Source organism: Chlorocebus sabaeus, chromosome 9 (assembly GCF_047675955.1).
Source record: "Chlorocebus sabaeus isolate Y175 chromosome 9, mChlSab1.0.hap1, whole genome shotgun sequence".
Classification (NCBI taxonomy): domain Eukaryota; kingdom Metazoa; phylum Chordata; class Mammalia; order Primates; family Cercopithecidae; genus Chlorocebus; species Chlorocebus sabaeus.
In genome coordinates, this window is record NC_132912.1 from 93203896 (window position 1) to 93231260 (window position 27365).

The 27365-nt window shown below is 36.3% G+C and overlaps 1 long non-coding RNA gene across 1 annotated transcript in view; it reads right to left on the minus strand.

The window, feature by feature from the left end:
* Positions 1 to 25893, minus strand: part of LOC140712512 (uncharacterized) — a 273874-nt gene extending 247981 nt beyond the window's left edge. The window contains exon 1 of the long non-coding RNA XR_012094115.1: positions 25812 to 25893. This is a non-coding gene — a long non-coding RNA (uncharacterized lncRNA). The remainder of the gene's footprint in view (positions 1 to 25811) is intronic.
* Between the last annotated feature and the right edge of the window lie 1472 nt (positions 25894 to 27365).

Genomic DNA, 27365 nt, shown 5'->3' on the forward strand with positions numbered 1-27365 from the left:
CATTCGTCCATTTATATCCTTTGCTTCTTTGAATGGTTATCCAGTCCCTCCAACCAGAAGTCAATAGCTTACTCTGGAGTCTTTTTTATCATTACCTTTCATGTTTAGCATCACCAAGTATGCCTAAAATCCTTCCATCCTTCCTGCCTCTCTGTTACCAACTGTGCTGCACAGTCTATGCCCTACCATATCTCATCTGAATAATTTGTAATAGCGTCACTAATAGTTGCTTTTCTTCCAGCCATGTCTCCTTCCCAGTGAGATGGTTCATACAATCATGGAATTTTGTCTTTCTAATTCATACATTCGATCACATCACTATCATTTTCAAAATTTCTTAATGGCTCACCATCACCCTAGAACATAATCTAAACTTCTTTGCATGGCTTACAAGACACTTTTTGATCTGGCTTCTTGACCCCTCTCCTGCCAGCCTTAACCTCTCTCCCATACTTCCCTAAACATTTTATTTTCCACTTCTCATAAAATGCCTTTACTCACTCATATCTCCGTGCTTGTGCACAATTAGGTTCTTCTTTGCATAGCATCCTTTCTTGTCTATCCATCAAACTCTAATTTGTAATTCAAGGTTATAGTCAAATGGTATCTACTGTATAAACTTCCCCTGACTCCTGAGATCTTAGAATCTTATTTCCCTGTATACATTAAATATATTTAAAATATAATAATTATCTTTTTATAATGATATATGTTGTCTATGCAGTATGTCTGTCTCCTACTAGGCTATGCATTCCTTGAATCCGGCTCTTTGTTTGTACAACTTTGTGTCTTCATCACTTAGAAACACAGACTCAGAACTTTTAAGAAATTGACTTGAGTGAATGAATTTTTCAGAATATTTAAGAAATTGACTTGAGTGAATGAATGGATATATAAAAATAGAATGAGTTTGATTGAAAAAAGGTAAGGAATTATTGTTATTTCAACAGCTTACCAGCACTAACGCTCATTATTCCAGTAGACTAAGTTGTCTTGGAAATCTAATATTTGAATCCGTCCTTCTTGTTATGAGTTTTTAAAGTCAGTTTTATGGCATTTCTTGTAGAGAGAGGCAGGAGTAACACGGGAAGAAGAGAGGTACAAAAGAGAAATGAGTTTTTCCTTGATCACATGAAAGTCCCTTACATTTCAGTCATGCATGTATCTCTGCCAAGGGTCAAGGTGAATGTCTGTTATTATTGATGAGTTATTTTAGGTAATTTATCAGTCAGACCTATTGGCTGGATTTCATAAACAGTAAGAGAAAAGTAAGAATTAGGTAAGGAAAATGACTAAGCAAATATATACCCTCCATGAAGATAAGAACCAACTCAGAGTTTGCAATGCATCAATTCCAAAACTGGAATGATCCTTTTTTGTTTTACTTAGAGACTTTCCCACTGCAGGCCCCAGATGAACTCCGGAAGACACAACAGTACAGAAGGTCTGAGATTGGATGCCAAACACACTGAACCTTCTAAACTCACATGAACAAGACCAAAAATAAAAATATGAAATAAAATGGAAACAAAGAGGAAGTAACTAATACCCTTTGTGTCACCAACCTAGCAGGTCCACACTACATAAATTCAATGTATTTATTCAGCTTTCTAAAACTTACAACTTTTAAGATGTCACATGTTGAATCTGATACTGTAGTGGTAGAAGAGACCTAGACACTATGTAGTGTGGTGCTTATCAGATCATAATCTCCCAAGACTTTGGATTCTGATGTGATGCCTCAGGGACTAAACTTGGGAGAGCAAGGTCCAGCTTCCCTGCCATACTTCAATTCATGCAGCAATCTTTTTATCTGTTTCATTTGTTTGCTTAATAATGAAGTCTCATGCAAGATTTTATTTGGTTGATAAAATAATTCTTTATAAAAGTTAAAAATACTGTCATCTATTCTAAATTCCTTGATTTATAGATGAGGAATCTGAGGCTCAGAATGGCTGCATAATAACTCAAGTTGGTGTCAAATGAGTAGAACCTGCCCAGGTCTTCTAATGCTTATTATAATGGTAATGGTATACCTGGACTTGAGTTTTAGAGTCCAACTACCTGAATTCAAATTACCACTGTCACCTGATGTTGGGCAATTTATTTATCCTTTTTGGGCATCAACCTTCATCTGAAAAATGGAGTTCATATTGGTACATACCTCATAGAGTTGTTTTAAGGAGTAAAGGGGTTAATACAAAGAAAGTGTCTAATACATAATAAGCACTCAAAAATATCCCCATTACTGTAATATAACTATCATTCTATTTTACCAAACTGAAAAACTTCAGGGTTAGGCAGTGTGTTCGTTTCTACACAATGTTGTTGTATTGTTGCTACAGTAAATTACCACCAACTTGGTGGCTTAAAATAACACAAATTTATTATCTTAAAGTTATTGCAGTCAGAAGTCCAAAATGAGTCTCACTGGGCTAAAAGCTAGATGCCCACTGAGCTGATTTCCTTCTGGAGGCTCTAGGGCAGAATCTCTTCCCTTGACTTTTCCAGCCACCTCCATTCCTTGGCTGTGGCCCCTTTGCCCATCTTTAAAACCAGCAGTGTAGCACTATTCAGACTCTGAGTCCATCTCTCACGCTCCTGCCTCCTCTCAATGCTTTGACTTACAAACACCCTTTGTGATTGCATTGGTCTCACCCAGATGATTCAGGATAATCTCCCTATGTCAAGATCCTTAATCAATCTGCAAAGACCCTGTTGCCATGTAAGGTAATATATTTATATGGATATATTTGGAGAATCATTATTCTGTCTATCACAGGTGGGCAATGTAAATATGCAAAATAGCTTTGTATAAGAAGAGGGAGTGGTATACACTGCAGAAACCTTACCTAAAGATAATTATGTGTGTACATTTATATACATCTTATATATTTTATATATATATATATATATATATATATATATATATATATATATATAATACTAGGCCGGTCAAACTAAAATATCCTAGACCTGACTTGACTGAGGAATGTGGTTTGGGATCCTTGCCCTATGTCATTCCATTAAGTGGTTAGACCAGGTCTGCATAATGTAAAGCAAAGAAGAAAGGTGATGACTGCCTGAGTCTCTGCTATGTAAGCATCCTAGATAATTCAAGATATTTTTTCAGAGTGAAACAAAATGATAAATATCCTTCCAAATTCATGCAGTCTGCTTCCTACATGCTTTAAATACCTGAATATGGGAAATGACCCAGTTTTTATCTACCTTTATTGACTATTTCAAATTAAACTCTTTAGCAGTCAACAACAACAGGAGTTACATCAACAGCTGCTTCATCCTACACTCTGATTTTATATCTCTTTTTGAGCCATTACACCTGGTTGACTTGGAGATCCTCCAGGAACAACATCTGTTATCACTGTCTCCCTTGAAATTCAGGCCCACGGTTGTTTAACTGCAAATGTGGAAGAAAATCCAAACTGTACTTGTTTCTGTTGTCTCATGGCTTTGTCACCATATGTCAAATCAAATTACATTTCACAGTTGGCAGTTGAAAGAAATGAATAAATAGTGCAAAGATACCTTTTTTGACCATTAGAGAACTAAACTATAAAACCTGTTGACTTATCTCCTTTACAAGAGGATCTCAAAAAGTTCATGGAAAAATGGAATTAAAAGATAAGAATTTTAAATACAAACTTTATTTCTCAACATAATCTCCATCAAGTTCAAGACACTTTTGTGAGCCATGATGTCACCCATTTAGTCTATGCCTAAAGGATGGAGAGTGTTCGGAATTTAAGCATGCCAATTCAGTTGTTTTTACATTATTAATGGAAGAAAAAATTGGTGCCATTTAAAGGATTTTTTAGTATTAGGAAACAAAAAGGAGTCAGAAGGAGCCATATCAGGACTGTAAGGTGGATACCTAATGATTTCACATCAAAGCTCTCGCAAAATGGCCCTTGTTTGATGAAAGGAATCAGCAGGAACATTGTTGTGGTGGTGAAGGATGCTCTAATAAAGCTTTCCCAGGCATTTTTCTGCTATAGCTCTGGTTTCCTCAAAACACTCTCAAAATAAGTAAACGTTATTATTCTTTAGCCCTTGATATAGTTTTGACTGTGTCCCCACCCAAATATTATCTTGAACTGTAGTTCCCATAATCTCCATGTGTCATGGGAGAGACCCAGTAGGAGGTAATGGCATCATGGGGGTGATTATCTCCATGCTGTTTTTGTGATAGTGAGTTTTTATGAAATATGATGGTTTTATAAGGGTTTTCCCCCTCATTTCACTCTGTACTTCTCCTTACTGCCACCATGTGATAAAGGACATGTTTGCTTCCCTTTCCATCGTGATTATATGCTTCCTGAGGCTTCCCTAGCCCTGCGGCACTGTGAGTCAATTAAACCTGTTTCGTGTATAAATTACCCAGTCTTGGGTATGTTCTTATGGCGGTGTGAGAACAGACTAATACAGCCCTTTAAAAAGTCAACAAGCAAAATATTTTGAACATCCCCAAAAACTGTGCCATAACCATAGTTCTTGACTGGTCTGTTTGTGTTTGACTAGACCACGTCCACCTCTTGAAGGCAATTGCTTTGATTGTGCTTGGTATTTAGAATTGTACTGGTCAAGACATGTTTTATTTCTTTTTACAATTCTTTGAAGATATACCTCAGGATCTTGATCCCACTTACTTAAAATTTCCATCAAAAGTTCTGTTTTTTCCTGCAGCTGATCTAAGCACAACAGTTTTGATGTCCATTGAGTGAAAAGTTTGCTTAACTTTAATTTTTTAGTCAGACTGCATAAACTGAATCAATTAAAATACGTCTTATGTTGGCTATTGTTTATGCTATTAATTATCCATCCTTTTCAATTAGGGCACAAACACGATTAATTTTTTCTTTGCAAATCAATAGGGGTGGTCTGTCCCTGCAGGCTTCATCTTCAACATTGTCTCATCCCATCTTAAAATGAATTATCTATTTGTAAACTGTTGGTTTCTTTGGGGGAATTGTCCCTATAAACTTTTTGTAAGTATCAATGATTTCCCATTCTTCCACTCAAGCTTCACTATAAGTTTGATGTTTGTTTTGCTTCAATTTCAGCAGAATTAATGTTGCCCTCATAAGGGCTCTTTATGAACTGATATCTTATCCTTCTTAGTACCTCAAACTAGATATTATTTACACATGTTATAACAAGTTAGTACAAGTTTATCTTGTTGCAAAAATTTTGAAATCCATGCATAATTTTTTCCTATTATGAATTTTCTGTAAGCTTTTTAAAGACCCCTTATATTTGGTACAATTGTTATCATTGCCAATGTGGAAATCAGCTTTTTAAAATGGTTATCAGAAACCTCATCTGAGCTCACAATTCCGTTCCTAAAACGTAGATTAGTCTTCATAAACAGAAGTGAGTGAGAAGCATGCAAGGCAAGGCAACCAAGTGTCCTTGAGGTACTGACACTGAAGGAAGGGTGAGGAAGAAATAGCAAGTAGGGAGAAGAGAAATGAAAAACAGAAAATGAAGTTGTCATGTGTCCATATGTATAATATGGTGGGTATTCATAATGGTCAAAAGTCTTATACAAAAGAAGGAAAAGATTTGTCCTAGGCCATTTCTGGCTACTAATAATTAATAGGTAAAGACCTACTAACAGTTAAAGGTAAAAGAATCTCAAGCCTGTGGAAGTTATTATTTTACTGAATGTGAGTTTATGAGCCATTGTTTATCCAATAGATGAAAGGAAACAACTTTTGCCACATGCCATATTTTTAGAAAAGAGGCAAACTCAACTATTAAGTCTTACTCCACTGAATCAGTTCTTTTGTCACTAAGGATATATTGACACGGTCACTAAAACCAGTGGAAAGATACTGGTATAAATGAGGGTGCAATGGTTGTTTTATTAAGTCTCAGATAGTATATACATTTGCTATTGCTGTTGTAACAAATTACCACAAACTTAGTGACTTAAAACAATACAAAAATCTATAGTTTCAGAGGTCAGAAGTCTGAAAGTAGTCTTATGGAGTTAAAATCAAAGTGTTGGCAATCCTGCATTCCATCTGGAGGCACTAGGGGAGATCTGTTTCCTTGTCTTTTCCATTTTTTATGGGCTACTAGCATTCTTTGGTTTGTGGCTCCTTCCTCTGTCTTCAAAGCATATCATTTCAACCTCTGCCTTGGTTGTTACCTCTCCTCTTTCTGACTCGACCATCTTGACACCAGGGTTCTAAGGACCCTTGAGATTACCTTGGGCCCACCTAGATAATTCAGGACAATCTCTTTATATCAAGAAACTTTACATGATCACATCTGCAAAGTTCTTTGTGCCAGGTGAGGTGATATGTTAACAGGTACTAAGGATTCGGACATGAACATCTTTAGGGAGCTATTATTCTGCCTATCATAGATCCACTTGTCAATAAAGACCTTATCTAGAATTTACAAACTCAAGTGCCCACAGAGCATAGACAGGTAATAGAAGTGAATGAGAAAAACCAAGGGGTGGTGGAAACTGAGGTAAATTAGAGAGTGAATAGCATTCTAAGGCATTCACAATTTTAATAACATATGTAGTTGCCATGTGGACAAAACAACAATTTCTCTGGTTCATGCCTACCTATTTGCAACCTTTATTTTAGACCAAATATTTGCTCCAAATAAGACTCTTCTGCCATTAGAAAGTGAGACACTCTCTATTAAAATGTCTACATGCACTCCGCAGCCAATTACACACTTACATAAATATAGAAAAGGCTAAAATACAAGAATGTAGTAAAAAATAAGCAGAATGTGATTTAGAGCCATGTGTTAACTGAAAGACCCACCAAAAACTAATTGGAAGGAAAAGGCCAGGAAGGAAATTGACCATTACAAGAAATACAGGATACATTTTTTTTAAGATGGTGATCCTGCTCCCAGCAGGCTCAGAAAGACTTCTCTGGTTTAGAGGCAAATAAGAGCCAGATAAGTAGTCTGTAAGGATTAATGACACACATTTTTGTAAACAGCAACTGTGACAGTCTAACACAAGTTCCAAAGACACGAGCAAGGAGATTAGCAATGTCATGTTTCTGATGGACTTTCTCTTGGGTTTCTGTTAATCCGTGAGGTTTGATATGTGTTGTGAGTAAAAGAAAGGAGCTGAACATAACATTTTAAAGATCTGTTGAGTATTTGGCCATAATAAGGACTAAGTCATCATCAGTTTAAAAGTCCCAGGTTAGCAGACATACTCCGAGGCCTGCATCACAATCAAAACATACATCAGATTTTATAAACATTTAGATCAAAGATTATAAAGAAAAATTTCCAAGAAATTCGGTGTCCATGTCCACATACACAGAATTTTTTTAAATGTGTAGTGGGGAGGAATGAAAAGGTATATAATCAATGAAGGAAGACAACTGTGGCAGCTCATGCACCAGGAGAGCTGAAGAATCAATTAAACTTCATATGCGAAAGGTGACATGTTGTTTTATTCAAAGCCAAAATAAACAAACATGAACTTTTGCTTATGCAAGAGAAAGCTCTATGCTTATATCTAGGAGAAAGGAGTTGAGACAAATAAAGCTAAAAGGTTATTTTCACACAAACAAAAGGTCTTTTTCTCTCTTTGTATGTCTCTCTCTTATATTTTTCTTTTCTTTCTCTCTCTCATTTTCCCTGTGTGTGTGTGTTTGTATGGAGAGAAAGAAAGAAAGATTGAGACAACAAGAGAGAGACAGAATTAGAGAGAGATAGTGAAACTGTTTTATTGAATGATCTGTACTCAGTAAAGGTGAAAATACAAATTAGTATTTTGTTGTTGTTCTATGCCACTGCCTTCCGATAAGTTTTGTCAATCATTTTCTTGCCTCTGGATGAAATCTCAAAAGCATAAAATAGCATTATCCATCATTCTCATATATAAGTGAATGGTCTCTTTTGATACAAAATACCTAGTTTATGCCAGACGAATATCAAAGCCTTATTCTCCTTTATAAGTCAAACCTTCTTCCCGGTCATCTTGCATCCCGGACCTGATTTAGACTTGGAGATATGCAGTAGAGATGAGGTGCTTAATCAACTTCTAAGCTTTGCTCTTATTTTCCTTTCTTTCTACTCTCTAGGCGTCTCTGTTTTTTCCAGAGATAGAGAGGATGATGGGAAAAGAGAGATGAGGCAGAAAGTTTTCACTTAACTGATATGGTTGTCCCTGACATTGGTGGCCACCAAAAGTGCTCTTCCTTCTCTCTTCCTCTCTCTCTCTTTGTCCCTCCTTTTCTTTCTCTTTCATGAAGTGCCTCTGTGTGGTCTTCAAAAACCTGCATTACTATGGATGTCTCCACTGCTATTCACTTGTCATGGAACATGTCACCTCTGCCATTTCTAGATGGTTATTCATGATGCCTCCCTGGGTCCCAACATCTAGTGGTCCATCTCACACATACTTCCTCTCATGGGACCTCCAGGCCCTCTCAGGCTGTCCTTCAGGACAGAATCTTTCAAGATGGCCTAATTTCAGCTCCTACATTAGTTTACATCTGATCCATATCTAGAAGAGCAGGCCATTTTGAATGCAGCCCTGTATCTTTTCTTTCTTGCTACAAATTGTTCCACTCAGGTTCTTTCCTATATGAATTGTCAGTATAAATCAGGTTTCTAAGTATCAGTGAGGACAGGCCAAGCTTGCCAGTGAGTTTCCAGAAGCATCCCTCAGCACACGTGAAGTAAGAGTTAAAGACCTCTCTCCTCTGTTCTTTTATACTGTCCTGTGGTCACACACAATCTTAATATGCTTTGTTTCAGATGATCTAGCAGCTACTATAGTCAGTGTTGAATTCCCTCCTGGAAATTCCAGATAGAGGGAAAAGCCATAGTTGATATCCTGTTACATAGATAGGTAGTTTGATCAATGATAGACAGATAAAAAGATATAGAGATAGAGATGTCCGGGTGTGGTGAGCTGTCTGAGAAATAACAAATTGGAGCCCAATAATTCAAGGAATTGATGAGAATGGAGTGCAGTAGATTCCAGCAAGAAAACAACAGATTGGTACTAAGGAGAGAGCTGATTAATAATAGTGTGGAGGCAAGAAACTTAGAATAGTGATGACTGGTGTTTAATTTTTGTTACTTTTGGATCTGGGCAGAAACATCCTTCATTATCCCCCAAATCTTCAGGACAATTTGTCACCAATGCTATCACCACACTAGCATTGACTTAATGCAGTACTGCTTTGGATAACAAAAAAATATATAAAGGCATTTTCATTTTTATATAGGAGAGAAGGAACAAGAAAGAGTTGGAGCAGGCAGTGCCCATGAGGTAATGGTGGGAGGTTCTCAGTGACTTACTGAAAGTAGGAAGTTACAGGCAACTTTAAGTCAGTGTTAGTCCCTCTTCTTGAAAATCTGCAAAAATATCAAGAGTCTTGGACTTCCGTTTATTTCAGTTGGAAGCTTGAATTAGTTCTCATAAATTTCAAACAAGGTGGTGCCTCCGGAAGTCTGGAGAACTTGAAGGTGTTCAGGATACATATGACTAATATAATATCCCCTGTTTCTTAAGCCTTCTAATGGAAATCTGTGGTTAGAGTATCTGATCAAACTTCAAAATCTTCCACAATTATTGAAAAATGGAAATAAGACAACATAGAAACATTCTAAAGATATAATCCCTAGAATAATCCAAGTATGAATTATACATTATTATCACAAGTCACATATTTCATTAAAAATGGGAAAGTTCTGAGGCTTTGACTGAGCAATTTTCCCTGCTAACTGCTTTGAGTCTCTGTGATTTTAGTGTTTTATTCCTTGACCCCTTCACTTCATTGCTGCAAGTTTCCTTACCCAAAGCACATGCTCTCAATCTCATCTTTTTTTCTTTTTTTTAGATGAGGAAGGGATTATTACTAGACAAAAGTGGAGGGCAGGACAATAATTTGTTTTTCCAGTACTCCAAAAGTCTCTCACACAGGTCCTGCTTTAAGCTAACAGGTAATGTGCAGAGCCAAGTTTAATCCTTGTTATGATGCCAGGGCAGGCTGTGCTGAGCTGAACTGCAGGCTTTGCTCCCTGTAGGCCAAGCTCTTATACCTTCTGTGGTGTTATGATATATATATATAGATAGGTTTTCATCCACAGTTCCTGACTCATAGCTACCATAGCCCTTGTTACAGTCTTTTGTTATTGGGTTGGGTGTGTTAGGCCTCAGGGGCAGGACTTAGGAAACAGAATCTCTCTGACTTTCTCTTGTCCTCCTTTCACCTGCCCAAAGGCAGGACGCTAATATTCCCCCAGCTTTCTCATGGTAGGTCATAAGGCCCTCATTTCAGAGAGGCTGTTGCCCCATACCCTGAAGGAAGGAATGCTGATGTCAAGAATTTTCCATAAAAACCCAAGAGGATTGGGTTCCGAGAGCTTCAGGATAGCTGAATATGTGCAGGTTCCTGGAGGGGGACATGCCCAGGGAGGGCATGGAAGCTCCATGTCCCTTTCCCCATACCTCTTTACCCATACCTCATCCTACACAGCTCTCCATCTGTATCATTTGTTTTGTTTTGGTTTTTGAGACACAGTCTCACCTCATCACCCAGGCTGGAGTGCAGTGGCATGATCTAGGCTCACTGTAACCTCTGCCTCCTGGGCACCAGCAATTCTTGCCTCAGCCTCCCCAGTAGCTGGGATTACAGGCACCCACCACTGTACACAGCTACTTTTTGTATTTTTAGTAGAGATGGGGTTTCACCATGTTGGCCAGGTGAATCTATGATCTGCCTGCCTTGGCCTCTCAAAGTGCTGGGATTACAGACATGAGTGACCGCACCCGGCCATCATCTGTATCATTTGTAATATCCTTTATAATAAATTGGAAAAATAAGTGTATGTTTCTGTGAGTTCTGTGAGCCACTCCAGAAAATTAATCAAATCCAAAGACAGGGGCATGGGAACCCCAACTTAGGCCTGTTGGTCAGAAGTTCCAGAGCCAGGCCGGGCTTGGTGGCTCAAGCCTGTAATCCCAGCACTTTGGGAGGCCGAGACGGGCGGATCACGAGGTCAAGAGATCGAGACCATCCTGGTTAACATGGTGAAACCCGGTCTCTACTAAAAAATACAAAAAACTAGCGGGGCGAGGTGGCGGGCGCCTGTAGTCCCAGCTACTCGGGAGGCTGAGGTCGGAGAATGGCGTGAACCCAGGAGGCGGAGCTTGCAGTGAGCTGAGATCCGGCCACTGCACTCCAGCCTGGGCGACAGAGCTACACTCCGCCTCAAAAAAAAAAAAAAAAAGAAGTTCCAGAGCCCTGGATGGACTTAAGACTGGTTGCGGAGGCAGTGTTGGGGATTGAGCCCTCAACCTATGCGATCTGACACTATCTCCAGGTAGCTGGATCAGAATTGAATTGGAAGACACAGAGTTGGTGTTCACTGTAGAATTAATTGCTTGCTTGGTGGTAGAGAGAAACCCTCACACATCTGTTCACAGAAGTCTTCTCTGTGTTGATGATTATTGTGGTAGTGGTGTGAAGGCAAAAGGAAATCATGGTTTGAGAGTTTTTTCCCAAACACCTTATGTTCCAGAGCCTTGCAAGCTGACTCATTAAAGTCATGCTCAGGCTTACCCAAGTTTGATTTGTACCAGAGAATTAGTTTGCTAATTTACGGTGATTCAGATTCAGCTGCCATTTGTTTTGAGCATGTTACATGTCAAACATTGAGCTCGAGAATTTCTCACCAATGATCTCGTTTAATCCTCTCATCAGCAGTCAGTGGATGTCCCCAGAGGAAAGTCTATTCAGAAAAATGAATAAAGTTTATAAAGTTTCTTAGAAATACTAAGTCAAGGCAAAGAGAGCTGGATGATCTGTGGAGATTATCTTGAAGTAGGAGGATGTTCTTGAATCTTTGCTCTCTACATATATCTGCTTATGGCTCAGTTCCTAGCAAGAAAACCCAGCCTCTTCCTCACTGTCTTTGCTGAACCCCCACTGATTAAAGTCTTCTCACATTTTTCAGTATTTCATGCTGTCATTTTGTGTCTCCCTATGGCATCTTATTCCCTCACTTACAACCAGACTGCTTCTCTAGAAGGAATTTAGACACAACTTGTTTACTTTACTACAGTAGAATGTCCTCCATCTTGTAAATAGATGCAAAACTCTTTCTTGAATCTGAATTATATCACTTTCTACAATAGGAGACATGACTATTTGTTTCTGGGGAAAATATCTGGAGCATTTCTGCACCAATGCTGACAACAGTCTGTGTTCTTTCTGTAGCTCCAGGCATGGCATGAAGGTGTGGGAGGGAGCAGTGGCATAGAGAGATTCAAACTTTTATAGCTATAATCACATAAGAAAAAAACTGGCTCATGTGTATATGTTTGGTATTTTAATTAATTAATTAATTAAAGTATTTATGCAGTGTCATGCATTGAGTATACAGAAATGAACAAGGCACATTTCTCTCAAAGAATTCTTTGTCCAGTACGGAACACAAACATGTAAGGAAATAATTTTAATACAGTGATCTAAAGGTTAATTGAAATATGGACATGGTGCCATCAGAGAATTGAGGTTTAGGAAATTTTGTCTACATGGTCAGGGAAAGTCTCACAGCTAAGATGACCTTTAAGAAGTTTTAAATTAAGGACAGAAGTTCACTGGATGGGAAAAAAGGGGGCAGTGGGAGGAGGCATGTGGAGGAATGTTTAGGAAAAGCATTCCAAGCGGAAGGGACAGACGCATAAAACAGCATAGGAATTTGAAAAAGGTATGAGACATTGGCATGCCCATAGCAATTTATATGAGTGGAAATGAAACTGAGACTTAGGCAGGGTCTTATCAAAATTGACTCCTATTATTAAGATTAGAAATTTGAATTACATTCAGTAAACAGTAGGTATAGAACTTAAGCAATGTAATGTCATTTGTGTTTTTAAAAGATGACTTTTACAGTATTATGATTTGGAGAAGTTATTTTGCCTTGTAACTGAAAACTAAAATTAATATATAAATGACAATATTTGTTTTAAGGACGTTTTTAATTTTATCCCAATGTATTCAAAATGCTATTTTGATAATATAGTTATTTTGCAATATATTTTCTTCCCTTATTTTAGTCTTCCCTGACATACCCACAACTTAGTACAAACCTCTGTTGTAGTGGAAAGAGGGCTGAACCTAGAAGTAGAAAATGGTCCTGAGTCCCTATCTTTCTTCTTTCTGGCTTTGTGTCCTTGGGCAAGTCACTTAACTTCTCTGAAACTCAAGTTCCTTATCAGTGAAAGGGGGATATTGATACTCAAATTCTGGTTTGTTGTGAGGATTAAATTAAAGAAAAAGTGAGCTATCTCAAAAGGGCTTCATAAAAGTATAGAAAAGTGTATGCATTCTCTCTATATAATTTATATCTGTATAAATTATACATTTTACATTATATATATAAATATATAATATATATATATATATATATATATATTTTTTTTTTTTCTTTCCCCAGGGCTCTCCTTCAGGAATTTCAGTTCTTGATACCCATGATGAAGTTGGATGATATTTAACAAACCCTACTGATCCTGACCTGGTCAACTTAGATGCCTGCCTTTCTTTTCTGGACGAAATCATTCAGACTTAGAGAGTGATAACTAGTGATGAAGCTGTAACTTCATCACTCCTAGATGAAGTTCTAGGAGTCTGGACTCCTAGAACAGTGTACTTTCATTAATTCAGAAATGGTCCTCTAGAATGGCTTCATAAACAGCAAGCTGAAACCACATTCAAAATTACAACTTACATGAGTGATATTAATATGTATGGAAATAGATCTTGATGCCTTGATCCAAAGGTACTGACTTGCTATTTGAATAAAAGAAGAAATCTGATGGTTAGAGAGGGTAACATATATCTCAACTTCTTTTCCCCTTAATGGAAGAAGTTAGGTCTCTTCCTTACCACAAACTATACTGTGAACTCTTAACTATTTCTGGTGCCATCAAGTGATTAAAGATTGATTTGCTTGAAATGAAAGAAACATCCTGACTGAATAATAATCCAGTTAAGATAAACAATAAATAACCAATATTATCTTTGTGATGGAATTTTCACTAGCAAGGCTCTAGATACTATGGCAAACATTTTTTTTTAAATGCAGCTTTTCAAAAAAGTAAACAGAACCTCACTTCTGTGTTTTTAAATTAATTTTTAATTATTTTTTGTGTTTTTAAATTAAGATTCAAAAACTAGATTGAATAGAGTAAGTTAATTCAAATAAGATCATGAATGTGGAAAGGGGAAATTTCTTTGCTAGACTATAATAAAAATTCAGAGTAAGAAGTTTGATTTTGGAGAAAACAGTGGGATAGGTTCCCAAATCAATCTCTTGATGAAGGAATACCAAAAATACAAAGAGAATGTATTTTTTAAAAACTCCTTGGGAGAGGCTTCAAGATGGTTGACTAGATGCTTATTAGATCTGGTACTTGCCTCTTCCATGAAGAGAAACTAAAATAGCAAATACATAATCACGCTTCACATAGATCATCAAAGAGTGAACACTAGAATTCAGCAAAGAAGTCACAGGAAGCACTGAAGCAAGGAAGGAGGGAGAGGAAAGGCAACCTGTTTGACTGTGATTGGTTAGGAGTCTGGAGAAGTTCCCTAATGAAATGAAGGGCAAGTGAGAGGCCCCCAGAACTCCAAATTCCCACCATAGACTCTTATAATCCAAGTTACAGTAGAGCCCCTGAAACTTCATGAACCCTGGGACTAACATAAAGAGCTAGAGAGCATGTGAAGGCACTGCTCCAGAGAAAGAGCTCACATTGGGTTCCACACACCCCAAGTCCTAAGCAGCTGTGCTCCAGTGCCATTTTGAAAGCCAAGTCCCCACCAGACTGCATCCTGCCTGGAGATCCAATAGCAGCTGCATCTTTGCATTTCTGGAGCCCCATTGATATCCTTGTCTGCTGCAACTGGGGCCTAGGCAAGAGACACTGGCAGTGGTTCTGCCCTCCTAGCAGAGGGGCAGTCCTGCATTTTCATGCACCCTGAGGACAAATGCCGCTTCCCACAATCACCACTGCTGTGTGCTGCTTTGGGGCTAAAGCTTGAGCGAAATGCATGCCCCGTCCCCACCAGGCACCTGCCTATGGTTGCTCCCCAGTGTCAGGGCTGCAGTGCAGCCACTGCTGCCTCCGACTGAGCTCTCCAACAGGGGCCTGGAGATTACCCAATCTCTGCCTACAATAGCCAGTGCCTGTTTGCACCGCTGAGATGCCTGAGAACAGATCCACCTGGCCTAGCTCCGCTCCCCATTCAGTTCCCAGATATACCAACAAGGGTCCTGGGAATTGCCCAGTCCAGTCCACCACCTTTGGATACCTGAACACTTCTCCCAAGGTCTGTGGTCAAGTCCACTGAACCTGCCACTACCACCACAGCTGGTACCCAATGCATGCATCAACAAGGAACCTGGAGATTGGACCACCACGCTGATTGTAGCCATCAATATCACTAACATGGATCACTTGAGTCCCAGAGGGTTGTCTCACCATTGCTACAGCCATCAACCATGCAATGCCTACTGCCTACTGCCTAGGGGCTCAAGAACCTGCCCACCTACCCAGTCCACTGCTACAATCCCTGGAACCTGAGAAAACTGCCTAGAAATTCAAGAACTGTCCTTCCTGGACCAACTAACATCAGTGCCAGCATGCACCACCCTGGGGTTTAAGGACAGACACATTCAGCTCACTGCTGCCACAACTAGTTGCCTGAAGACTGGGTCATCTGGTATTCCAGCCCCCAGTAAAACGTTAGCACAACCTCTACTAACAACTGCACCCTAAACCACTGAGAAAATCACAACCACTATTGATGCTGTTACAACTAAAGAAATCATACAGAGACTACATACTGCACACCCCCAGAATCAAATCAAAAGTGACCTACCCAGGCAATACCATAAATACATCGTCAGGAAAAATTCATCTCACATAAAAGTAAATTCAAAAATTAGAAGAAGCAACGGTTACATCATGTGCATAGATATCAACATACAGACACAAGAAACATGAAAAAATAAGATTATGTTACACGTTCAAAAAAAAACAATAATTCTCCAGCAACAGGTCCCAATCAAAAACAAATTTACAAAACCCCAGAAAAATAACTCAAAATATTGATACTAAAGAAGCTTAGTGAAATACAAGAGAATACCAAAAAACAATACAAATAAATCAGAAAAACAATTCAGGATATGAATGAGAAATTCCAAAGGGATAGATATCATTATAAAAGAACCAATAGAAATTCTGAAGCTGATGAATTTATTAAAAGAAATACAAAATACATTCAAAACTTCAACAATAAACTAGATCAAGCAGAAGAAAGAATCCTAGAACTTAAGGCCTTTTCAAACAACCCAGTCAGACAAATTGAAAAAAAAAAAAAAAAAAAAAGAATTAAAAAGATTGATTAAACCCTTCATGTCACCTGGAACATCATAAATTGACCAAATATTTAAAATTTTGGTATTCCTGAAAGCAAAGAGAAAATAAAATCTTTCTCAGACAAGCAAAAGCGATTCATTACAGCTAGACGAGTCCTACAAGAAATATCTAAGGAAATTCTATGCCTGGAAGAAAAAAAAAAAGTTATTATTTTTCATGATATTTTCATACTATATTATCATGAAAACATGCACAAAAATAAAAACCACCAGTAGCACAAACACACAAACAAGGCAGAGAAAGAAGCTCAGATTTTATAGAATACAACCAAACCACAATAATAAACAATAAGAGAGAAAGAAAGATACAAAAGATATACAAAACAACCAGAAATCAATTAAATGTATGACAAGACTAAGCCTTCACATATCAATAACCTTAAATGCAAACAGATTAAACTTTTCACTTAAAAGATATAAACTGAATGGATTTTTCAAAATGATCTAACTATATGCTGCCTACAAAGAATTCGTCTCACCTGTAAAGGCACATAGAGATGAAAATACAGAGATGGAAAAAGATATTCCACACAGACAGAAACTAAAAGCAGGCAGGGGTAACTATACTTTTACAAGATAAAACAAACTTTCAGTTAAGAACAATGAAAAAAGAAAAAGAAGGGCATTATATAATGACAAAAAGATTAGTTCAACAAAAGGATACAATAATTCTAAACATATCTGCCCTCAACAATGGAGCACCCAAATATGTATGGCAAATATTATTACATTTAAAGAAAGAGAAGCTCCAATACAATAATAGGGACTTCAGCATCCCACTCTCAGCATTAAACAGAATATATAGACCAAAAATTTACAAAGAAATGTTGGATTTAAACTACACATTAGACCAAATGGGCCTAACAGAAAATTGCGGAACATATCATCCAACAGCTACAGAATACAGAGCTAGAAAAGCAAGAACAGACAAAACCCCAAATTAGTAGAAGGAAAGAAATAATAAAGAGCAGAGAAAAAATAAAATAGAGACCAAGAAGACAGTTCAGGGGATCAATGAAAATAAAAGTTGGTCCTTTTGAACAGATAAACAAAACTGAGAGCCACTTGCTAGACTAACAAAGAAAAATGAGAAAGGACCCAAATAAGTAACATGAGAAATGAAAAAAGAGACATTACAACTGATACCACAGACATACAAAAGCTCATCCAAGGCTATTATGAACAACTATACACTAACAAACTAGAAAACTTAGAAAAAATGAATAAATTCCTGGACACATACAACCTCCAAAGGGGTTGAATCAGGAAGAAATAGAAATCCAGAACAGAAAAATAATGAGTAGCAAGATTGAATAAATGATAAATACTATCACAACAAAGAAAAACCCAGGACCAGATAGGTGGCTTCACTGCTGAATTCTACCAAACTTTCAAAGAAGAATGAACATCAATTCTTCTCAAAATATTCAAAAAAAATTGAAGAGAAGAAATTCTTCCTAATTTGTTCTATAAAGCTGGTATTTCTCTGATAACAAAATCCAACAAGGATGCAATTTTCAAAAAGAAAACTACAGGACAATATCCCTGATAAGCATAGATGAAAAGCCTCAACAAAATACTAGCAAAAAATCCAACAGAACTTCAAAACATAATGCACCATGATCAAGTGGGATTTATTCCAGGGATGCAAAGATGGTTCAATACATGCAAATTAGTAAACAAGATACATCACATCAATAAAATGAAAGACTAAAATCATAGAATTATCTCAAGAGAGTCAAAAAATCATTTAATAAAATTTAACATCCCTTCTTGATAAGAGTCCTCAAAAAACTAGTCATAGAAACACATCTTAATATAATAAAGGTCATAAATGACAAACCCACAGCTAACATCATATTGAATGGGAAAATGCTGAAACCCTTTCTGCTTAGAACTGGAATAGACAAAGATACCTTCTTTCACCACGCCTATTCAACATTGTACTGGAAGTCCTAGTAAGAGCAATAAGGCAAGAGAAAGAAATAAAAGGCATCTAAATTGGAAAGCAGAATCTAACTGTTTAATACAGTTTGGATATTTATAGCTGCCTAAATTTCATATTGAAATGTAATCCCCAGTGTTGAAGGTGGGGCCTGGTGGGATGTGTCTGGATATAAGGTTGGATCCTTCATAAATGGTCTGCTGATAAGTGAGCTCTCACTCTGAGTTCACACAAGATATTTTCATTTAAGAGTGTGTTACCTCCCCACCCGATTCTCTCTTGCTTGCTCCTGTTTTGTCATTCAACATGTCTATTCCCCCTTCACCTTCTGGCATGATTGAGAGTTCCCTGAGCCTTCACCAGAAGCTGAGTAGATGCCAGTACCATGCTTCCTGTAAAGCCCACAGAACTCTGAGTCAATTAAACCTCTTTTCTTTATAAATCACCCAGTCTCAGATTTTTCTTTATAGCAATGCAAGAACAGTCTAATACAGTGTCCATCATCAAATGAATAAAGAAAATGTAGAATATATATGTGTGTGTGTGCATATATATATATATATATATATATATATATACACACACACACACATATCATACATACGGTCAAACTGGACTACTATTAGGTCATAAGAACAAATGAACTTAAATCATTTTCAGCAACATGGATGGAACTCAAGGTCATGATGTTAAGTGAAATGAGCTAGATAGACAAATTTCCTATGTTCTCAGTCACATGTGGGAGCTAAAAAGTTGATTTCATAAAGGTAGAGAGTACAATAATAGATACTAGAGGCTGAGAAGGGTCTGTAGATCAGGGAGGAATGATGAAGAGAGATTGGTCAATGAATACAAACATAGTTAGACAGAAGGAATAAATTCTAGTGTTCACAACAGAGTAGGGGTATTATAGTTATCAACAATGTATTATATATTTCAAAGTAGCTAAAAGAGGGAACTTGAAATGCTCTCAATCCATAGAAAAGATAAATACTCAAGGTAATCAATACCCTAAATACCCTTACTTCATCATTACGCATTCTATGCATGTAACAAGTCTTCACTGTAAAGTGGAGGCTCTGAAACTGCTTTTGTTTTATGGCACTTACCAAACCTTTCATTTTAAGTTCAGGGGGATCACGTGCAGGTTTGTTATATAGGTAAACTTGTGTCGCGAGGGCTTGTGCAGATTATTTCATCACTCAGGTATTAAGCCTAGTGCCCTTTAGGTTCTTTCCCTGATCTTCCTCTTCCACCCGCCCACTCTCAGTTAAGATTTCATGTTTATGCTTAGAATTTAAACTGGTAATACCTTACTGTCTTTTCAATTCTTGTGTTCTCTTGAACAATTTTTATTTTTTAAATTGATGTTATTTTTCTTCTTTTTACGCAAAAATTTTATTGATACATCATATTTTATATATTCGGGGAAAAATGGGTACAAGTGATATTTTGTTACATGCAAATTTCTGACTTTCTGGTTTGATCTTCTAAAAACGAAAAACTGAAATCCTGAATTAAAGGAAGCTGAGACTTTATTTTATTTTGTTAACTTTTACTTTAAGTTCAGGGTACCGTGTGCAGTTTTGTTATCTACGTAGACTTGTGTCATGAGAACTTGTACAGATTATTTCATCACTCAGGTGTTTATTCTGGTACCCGTTAGTTATTTTTCCTGATCCTCTCCCTCCTCCCACCCTCCACTCACCAGTAGGCCCTAGTGTCTCTTGTTCCCCTCTATGTGTCCATGTGTTCTCATCATTTAGCTCCCACTTATAAGTGAGAACACGTGGTATTCATTTTCTGTTCCTGCATTAGTTTGCTAAGGATAATGGCCTCTGGCTCCATCCATGTTTCTGCAAAGGGTGTGATCTTGTTCATTTTATGGCTACATATTATTACATGATGTATATGGACCACATTTTCTTTATTGAATCTACCATTAATGGGCATTTAGGTTGATTCCATGTCTTTGCTACTGTAAATACTGATGCAGTAAACATAAGCATGCAAGTGTCTTTATGAAAGAACAATTTACATTCCTTTAGATATATACCCAGTTATGGTATTGCTGGACTGAATTGTATTTCTGTTTTTAGCTCTTTTAGGAATAGCCACACTGCTTTCCACAATGGTTGAACTAATTGACATTCCCACCAAAAGCGTTTAAGCATTTCTTTTTCTCTGAAACCTCACCAGCATCTGTTATTTTTTCACTTTTTGATAATAGCCATTCTAACTGGTGTGAGATGGTATCTCATTGTATTTTTGATTTGCATTTCTCTAATAATTAGTGATATTGCATTTTTTTATATGCTTGTTGACTGTGTGTATGTCTTCTTTTGAAAAGTGTCTGTTCATGTCCTTTGCCCACTTTTTAGTGGTCTTTTTTTCTGGAAAATTTAAGCTCCTTATACATGCTGGATATTAGACCATTGTCAGATACACATTTCCCAAAAAAGTTTCTTCCATTCTGTAGGTCGTCTATTTACTCTGTTGACCATTTCCTTTGCAATGCGGAAGCTCCTTGGTTGCATTAGATCCCATTTGTCAACTTTTACTTTTGTTGCAATTGCTTTTGGTGTCCTTCATGAAATCTTTGCCCATTCCTATGTCCAGAATGGTATTGCCTATGTTGGAAATGACAGAATCTTAATAACAAATGGAAGATGTTAAAAAGCCATAGATAAAAGAAAGATTACTTCAAAGAGGCAGTAGTTAGACTGTGAGGTAACTTCTCAACAGCAATAACAGAAGTCAGAAGATAGTCAGTCCAATAATACATTAAATTGGTTGGAAGGAGACAGACAATAACCTAAAATTCCAAACCCAGAAAAAAGTATATTTCAAGACTGACAACAAAATGAACATTTTTTTCAGGCAACCAAAACAAGAGTTCACCCCCTCACCAAAAGGAAATGTACAATATGCATATCAAGTAGAAGGCAAGTGATCCCAGATGGAAGATTTAACATGCAAGGAGGAATGAGGAACAAATATCAGGTGGTAATTATGCAAACTTGTCATTACCCTTGTTCTCTGCTTTTCATTATGGCTGTTAAGAAATTTCTATTCCATTGAAGTCAACTGTCTTTATTCTCTGGATAATTTTAAGACTTCTCTTTTCTTTTGTTGTTCTGCAGTTTAATTATAATACTCTTGAGTGTTGATTTCTATTCATTTATTTTATTTGCTACACATTTGGCTTCTTGAATTTGTAGATTAATGTGTTTCCTCAGTTTTGGAAAAGTTTCTGCAATTATCTTCTTAAAAATGTCCTCTGAAAATATTGTCAACACATTATTGTGTGCTGCAGGGTCAGAAAAAGTACATGTATGCAGAATATGTTAAGAACTATTAAGTATATAATACAATCCAATAAAGAAATGAGCAAATGATTTGAGTAGACACTTCACAAATGAAGATATATGAATACTCAATATGTACATGAAAAGCCATCATTAGTCATCAGGAAAAATTGAAATTAAAACGTAATTAAATACCACTACACACTCATCAAAATTTCTAAAATTAAGAAACTAACCACATACAGTACTAGTGAGGATACAGAGTAACTAGAACCCTCATACTCAGTTGGAAAGAATATAAAATATTAGGAACACATTGGAAAACAGCTTGGCAGGTTTTTTAAACTAAATAAGACCTTCCATATGGTATAGACACTCCACTTCTTGGCATTTACCCAAAATAAATGAAAGCATATGTCCATAAAAACATGTGTGGATATTTTTAGAAGCTTTATTTGTAACAGTGAAAAACTGGAAACAATCCAAATGTCTATCCATAGGTGAATAAAGAAACAAATCGGGGCATATCAATGCAACAGGGTATTATCCAGTAATGAAAATGACAAACTACTTATGCAAATAGCAGTATTGATTAAGTTCAGAATCATGACGCAGAATGAAATAAGCCAGATTGGAAAAAAAAAAAAAAAAAAAAAAACCTACATATTCCATGATTCCACTTTTACAAAGTTCTAGAAAAAAACAAGTGAATCAATAGTGACAGAAATCAGATAAGTGGTTGATTGCAAATAGAGGAGGAGGGAGGACTAGATTACAGGAGGCATAGGAAAACTTTTGGGGTGATGGCAATGTTTGATATCTTGATTGTAGTGGTAGCTTTATGGGTATGTACCTGTGTCAAAATTCATTATTGTATGACAATCATACTCAAAGACTTTTTTAATAGCAAAAAACAAAACCAGTCGCAGAAGATAAAGTTGGGGGAAGACAAGGTATGGAATTACTTGGTTTTACCAAATTACCCATCCTCAGAAAGTTAAGGGTAAGTGATCAGTGAAAACCTTACAGGCATTTTGGAAGCAATTATTTTCTGAAAGTTTGACACAGTTCAGATATTCTGCATACCAGACAAGAGATTTCTCATGAACAATCATTTTTCCAAACATTAACTGTCTTAAGATTCTATTACTTATATTTAATCTATTGACATAAAATTAGAATATTTCCTCTTCTACCTCATTTTGTATAAAATTTCAAGTCCTTTTTTTAAGCAAAGAAAATCGTCTATTATCCTAGATGTCCACCATCAATTATTATTATTATTATTTTTACTTTTTTTATTTTTTGAGACGGAGTCTCGCTCTGTCGCCCAGGCTGGAGTGCAGTGGTGCGATCTGGGCTCACTGCAAGCTCTGCCTCCCAGGTTCTCGCCATTCTCCTGCCTCAGTCTCTCGAGTAACTGTGACTACAGGCGCCCGCCACCTCGCCCGGCTAATTTTTTGTATTTTTAGTAGAAACGGGGTTTCACCATGTTAGCCAGGATGGTCTCGATCTCCTGATCTCGTGATCCCCCCACCTGGGCCTCCCAAAGTGCTGGGATTACAGGCGTGAGCCACCGCGCCCGCCCGGCCCCCGTCAATTATTTTTGTAAATTTAGTTGTCTTTAAATACTGATTTAGAAAAATAAACGTGATGTTTGTCAATTCAGTAGATCAATAAATTGGAAGGCTGCTTATATAGTCAAGTGCAGTTAACATATTATCTGTTTTCTCTTTTTAATAGGAAGAATGTTTTAATTCAAAAAAGCATCATGTGAAATAGCTCTAGTGCTTCTTTTGAGCTGGTACATTCTGGTAAGCTATAATTTGGTAATTATAATTCAATGTCTTAAACATTAAATTCAGTTGTTACAATTTATTAAATAATGTTCATTTTCATATAACCAATATTTTTAAATAGGTTTAACTTTTGTTTACATGTGTGATAGTGTAATACAGCAATGATATGGTAAATTTACACTGTAAAATTTTAAAAATAAATCATATCATAATGTTGTCAGATATATATGCACAGATTACATAGTTCATGTCTCTTTATCATGGCAGAAAAATTATAAATAACCATACTATAAATTTGAATGGCAAAAGGAAATTCCAATGACTTTTTCTCTCTATTATTGTCTTTTGGGAATTCAATTAAATGTGTTAGAATTTCTTAATTTGTCCTCCATGCTTTGTAAGCTCGTCTCCATACTTTAATCTTTTTGTGTGTGTTGCATTTCCAGTAATTTCCCCTCATCTATCTTCAAGTTTACACATTTTATTTTAGGTTGTGCCTAAGTTACTGTTAAGTCTACTCTTTGAGTTTTTAATTTTGTTTAATGTAATTTTAAGTTATAGAATATCTAGTTGGTTGTTTGAAATCAATTTGGTTACTTTTTATTTTTTCCTTTTCCCTCTAGATATTTTCAAGACTTTCTTTTATTTGTTTAGGAATAGAAGTGTTTTGTAATAGATGTCTGGTAATTTTAATATTTGAATTTGGCCTTGCCTGAAAAATCTAGACAAGGGCAGGTCTCAATTTTTCTCCCTCCCCTGTTCAATTGCAAGGCAAGCCTTTCAGGGCTCGGAGTTGGGTGAAAGTCAGCCTTACTTTCAGGTCACTCTTACTCTGTGTATATTGAGCTATTTGGAGATCCCAGCTTAATGCGGGGAGAGTGTTCTGTTAGACTCCATATCCGGGTTCTAGAATTTTATTTTTGTTTCCTTAACCTCTTGTGGCTGTTTACATCAAAATTCAGGTTAGCAAATTACCTCCGGCCAAGAGCAATTTTGATGGTCAGTTTACTTTTCGGGGTTTTCACTCTTCTTTCACTTTTTAAGTAGATAATTCTTTGCTATTTTACCAGCTTTTTGATAATTTTGACAATATATATTTTAAAATGTCTTCAGCAACTGATCTTTTTGGTGTGTAAAAAACAATTCTTTTTGGTGTGGTGGTGGGCAGACTAAGCTAAAAACCTAGCCTGTCACTAGAGGAAATTGAACCTTGCAATTTGTTTAAACAATTTTTAAATGTAACACACACACACACACACGCACACAATTTATATTGGTTGGCTTATTTTGAGTATGGATGGAATCACTTGTGTGATTTATCTGATACATCAATGAAGACTGTTATAAATAGAAGAATAACCATTTTTCAATCAGCTATTTGTTGTTAAATATGTAATATTTGACCCTTTACAATCTGAGAGTAAAACTGTACAAGAGAAACATCCAAGGAAATTAATTATCTTTTTAAGGTCGTCTATAAACCCAGTCCCCATAGCAACACAAGTACTTATCTAGATTCCTTCCTTTACACTTTATGTTTTGCCTAGTCATTTCTTTTGCAATTAAATTAATTGCTTCATTGTTAATTCAACTTTCATTCTCTGTCCTTTCAAAAAATTTTAAAAACAAGCTGATGAATAGAAAAGTAAAACATTGTTGCAGAGCTAGTTATTTATAAGAAAATAAAATATATTGTCTGAAATGTCAATAATGTATGAATAAGCATGTTTCTAAATTTAATTGTTAACTTTGATAAGATGAATGGTAGCACCAATGATGTGATTTGTTATTTATTCTCCCTGAATCAAACTAAATATTTTACACAAATCAGCCCCTTCTGAATAATATTTATATTATACTACAAATATTGACAATAACTAGAATTTAATATTTCAAAAATACTCGCTCAAACATACAAATGCAGGGATGGGTGGCTATAACTGGATCAATAGTTGTGCCACTCCAAATCACAAATCTCTTGTTTTCCCTCTTGCTAATCTCTACTATCCTCCCTCTTTAACCCATAGCTATGAAAAATAACAAAAGCAGTAATTCACATCTTCAGATAGTTCTTTCTTGTTTCCTTGCAACTATATATTTTAATTTGCCTCAGACTTCTCCAAATCAGCCTAAGGAAACACAAAGTGATAAGAGTACTACACAGATTAGATTTAGATATAGAGGTATAGTCTCTTCCCCCTACAGAACTCCAAACATGCTACTCACCATTTATGAATGTAAAACAACCCTCAATGGTCTGAAGAAAGATACAGAACTCACCAATTCATATAGTCAAAAGCTGGACAGATCTGGATTCAAATCTGATTAACTGTGAGACCTTGGGCAGCTACTGAAATTCTGCATATCGGTCAGAAGTAGATTAGAAAAACAGAAATTGCTTGAGATTTCAAACTGAAAGGGATGTAATACAGAGATTGGAAAGTTACCAAACCTTTGGGATGAGTGATAAAGCAAGATCAGGGAAGTCATTGCTAGTGTTCAAAAAATCAGTAAGAATAAGAATCACAGGAAACTGTCACTTTAGAACATAATTTGACACAAGGAAGTCAATCATCAAATCTTACCTCTGTTATCTCTGCAGTCCATGTGTTCATGCCACTGACTCAGAAATAATAGTGGCTTCCTGTTTTGCAAGCAAGCTTGCTGGCAGAATATATAAAGTAGTAACTTTCTGGTAGACATAAATTCTAGGGATAAAATGCCACAGGTTTTCAACCTTTGAAATACAAGAAAAGAGAAATGGGAGGAATGTTGTTAAATTTCCAACAAAAAATCTAGCATATTCTAGATAACTCAGCGTCTTCAAACAAAAAATTACTGTCAAGACTAAATCAAGATTGTGGACTGAGCACTTGCTCCAATATGCCTTCTGCAGCAAATCCCTTAAAGTGAGAAAAAAGGTATATATGCAAATATGCATACATAGCTATTCAGATACAGATGATATAGATAAATATATAGATGATACAGATACTGATAAAGCATAATAGGACAGGAACACAGAAATGAGGAAGTCTTTAAAAGATAAAAAGCTGATGAAATCAAATTGATAACAACTATGACAAAGTCATATCAAACAAGTTCAAGACCATATCACTGCAAAGACTGAAAACAGATTCTAAATTGGATTGAAGTGAAAAAGCAGAAAAGTGGCCCAGAAAATCATTAGGGTAAATAAATTAAAGAACTGAAGTCAGAAAAATGAGACCAGACCTCACCACCCTTGTGATGTACAACACATAGCAAGTTTTTGATGGGTTTTTATCCAACTATATTTGCGACATGTTATATTGATTTTTTATTATCATTTTAAAAATAATTTTTGTATAATTGAATAAATTTTGATATTTTTATATTTTGCATTGATATCTGGGTTTCTTGTTTCAGCACTGTTAATAGAATTTTTTAAATATGATTTTAAAATACGTTGTATTGCTTTTGATAGTGATTACATAGTTAAACAAAAACGTCTTTTACCTGTTACAAAGCTTTAGTTAAAAGCTATTGGGGGCAGAGTTTAACAATTCAAGCAAAAGGGATGTGTATGTGTACGTGTGTATACATATATAGAAATATTTTCATATATTATAAATTATATATAAACATGTATATATTTCTGATACGTTTATGTATAATTTAAAAATAATTCAAATTATAGTCCAAAAATAAAGTCAGGATAAGTTCTTTTTTTTTCCTTTTTTTGAGACAGAGTCTTGCTCTGTCACCCAGGCTGGAGTGCAGTTGAGTGATCTTGGCTCACTGCTACCTCCACCTGCCAGGTTCAAGCAATTCTTCTGCCTCAGCCTCCCAAGC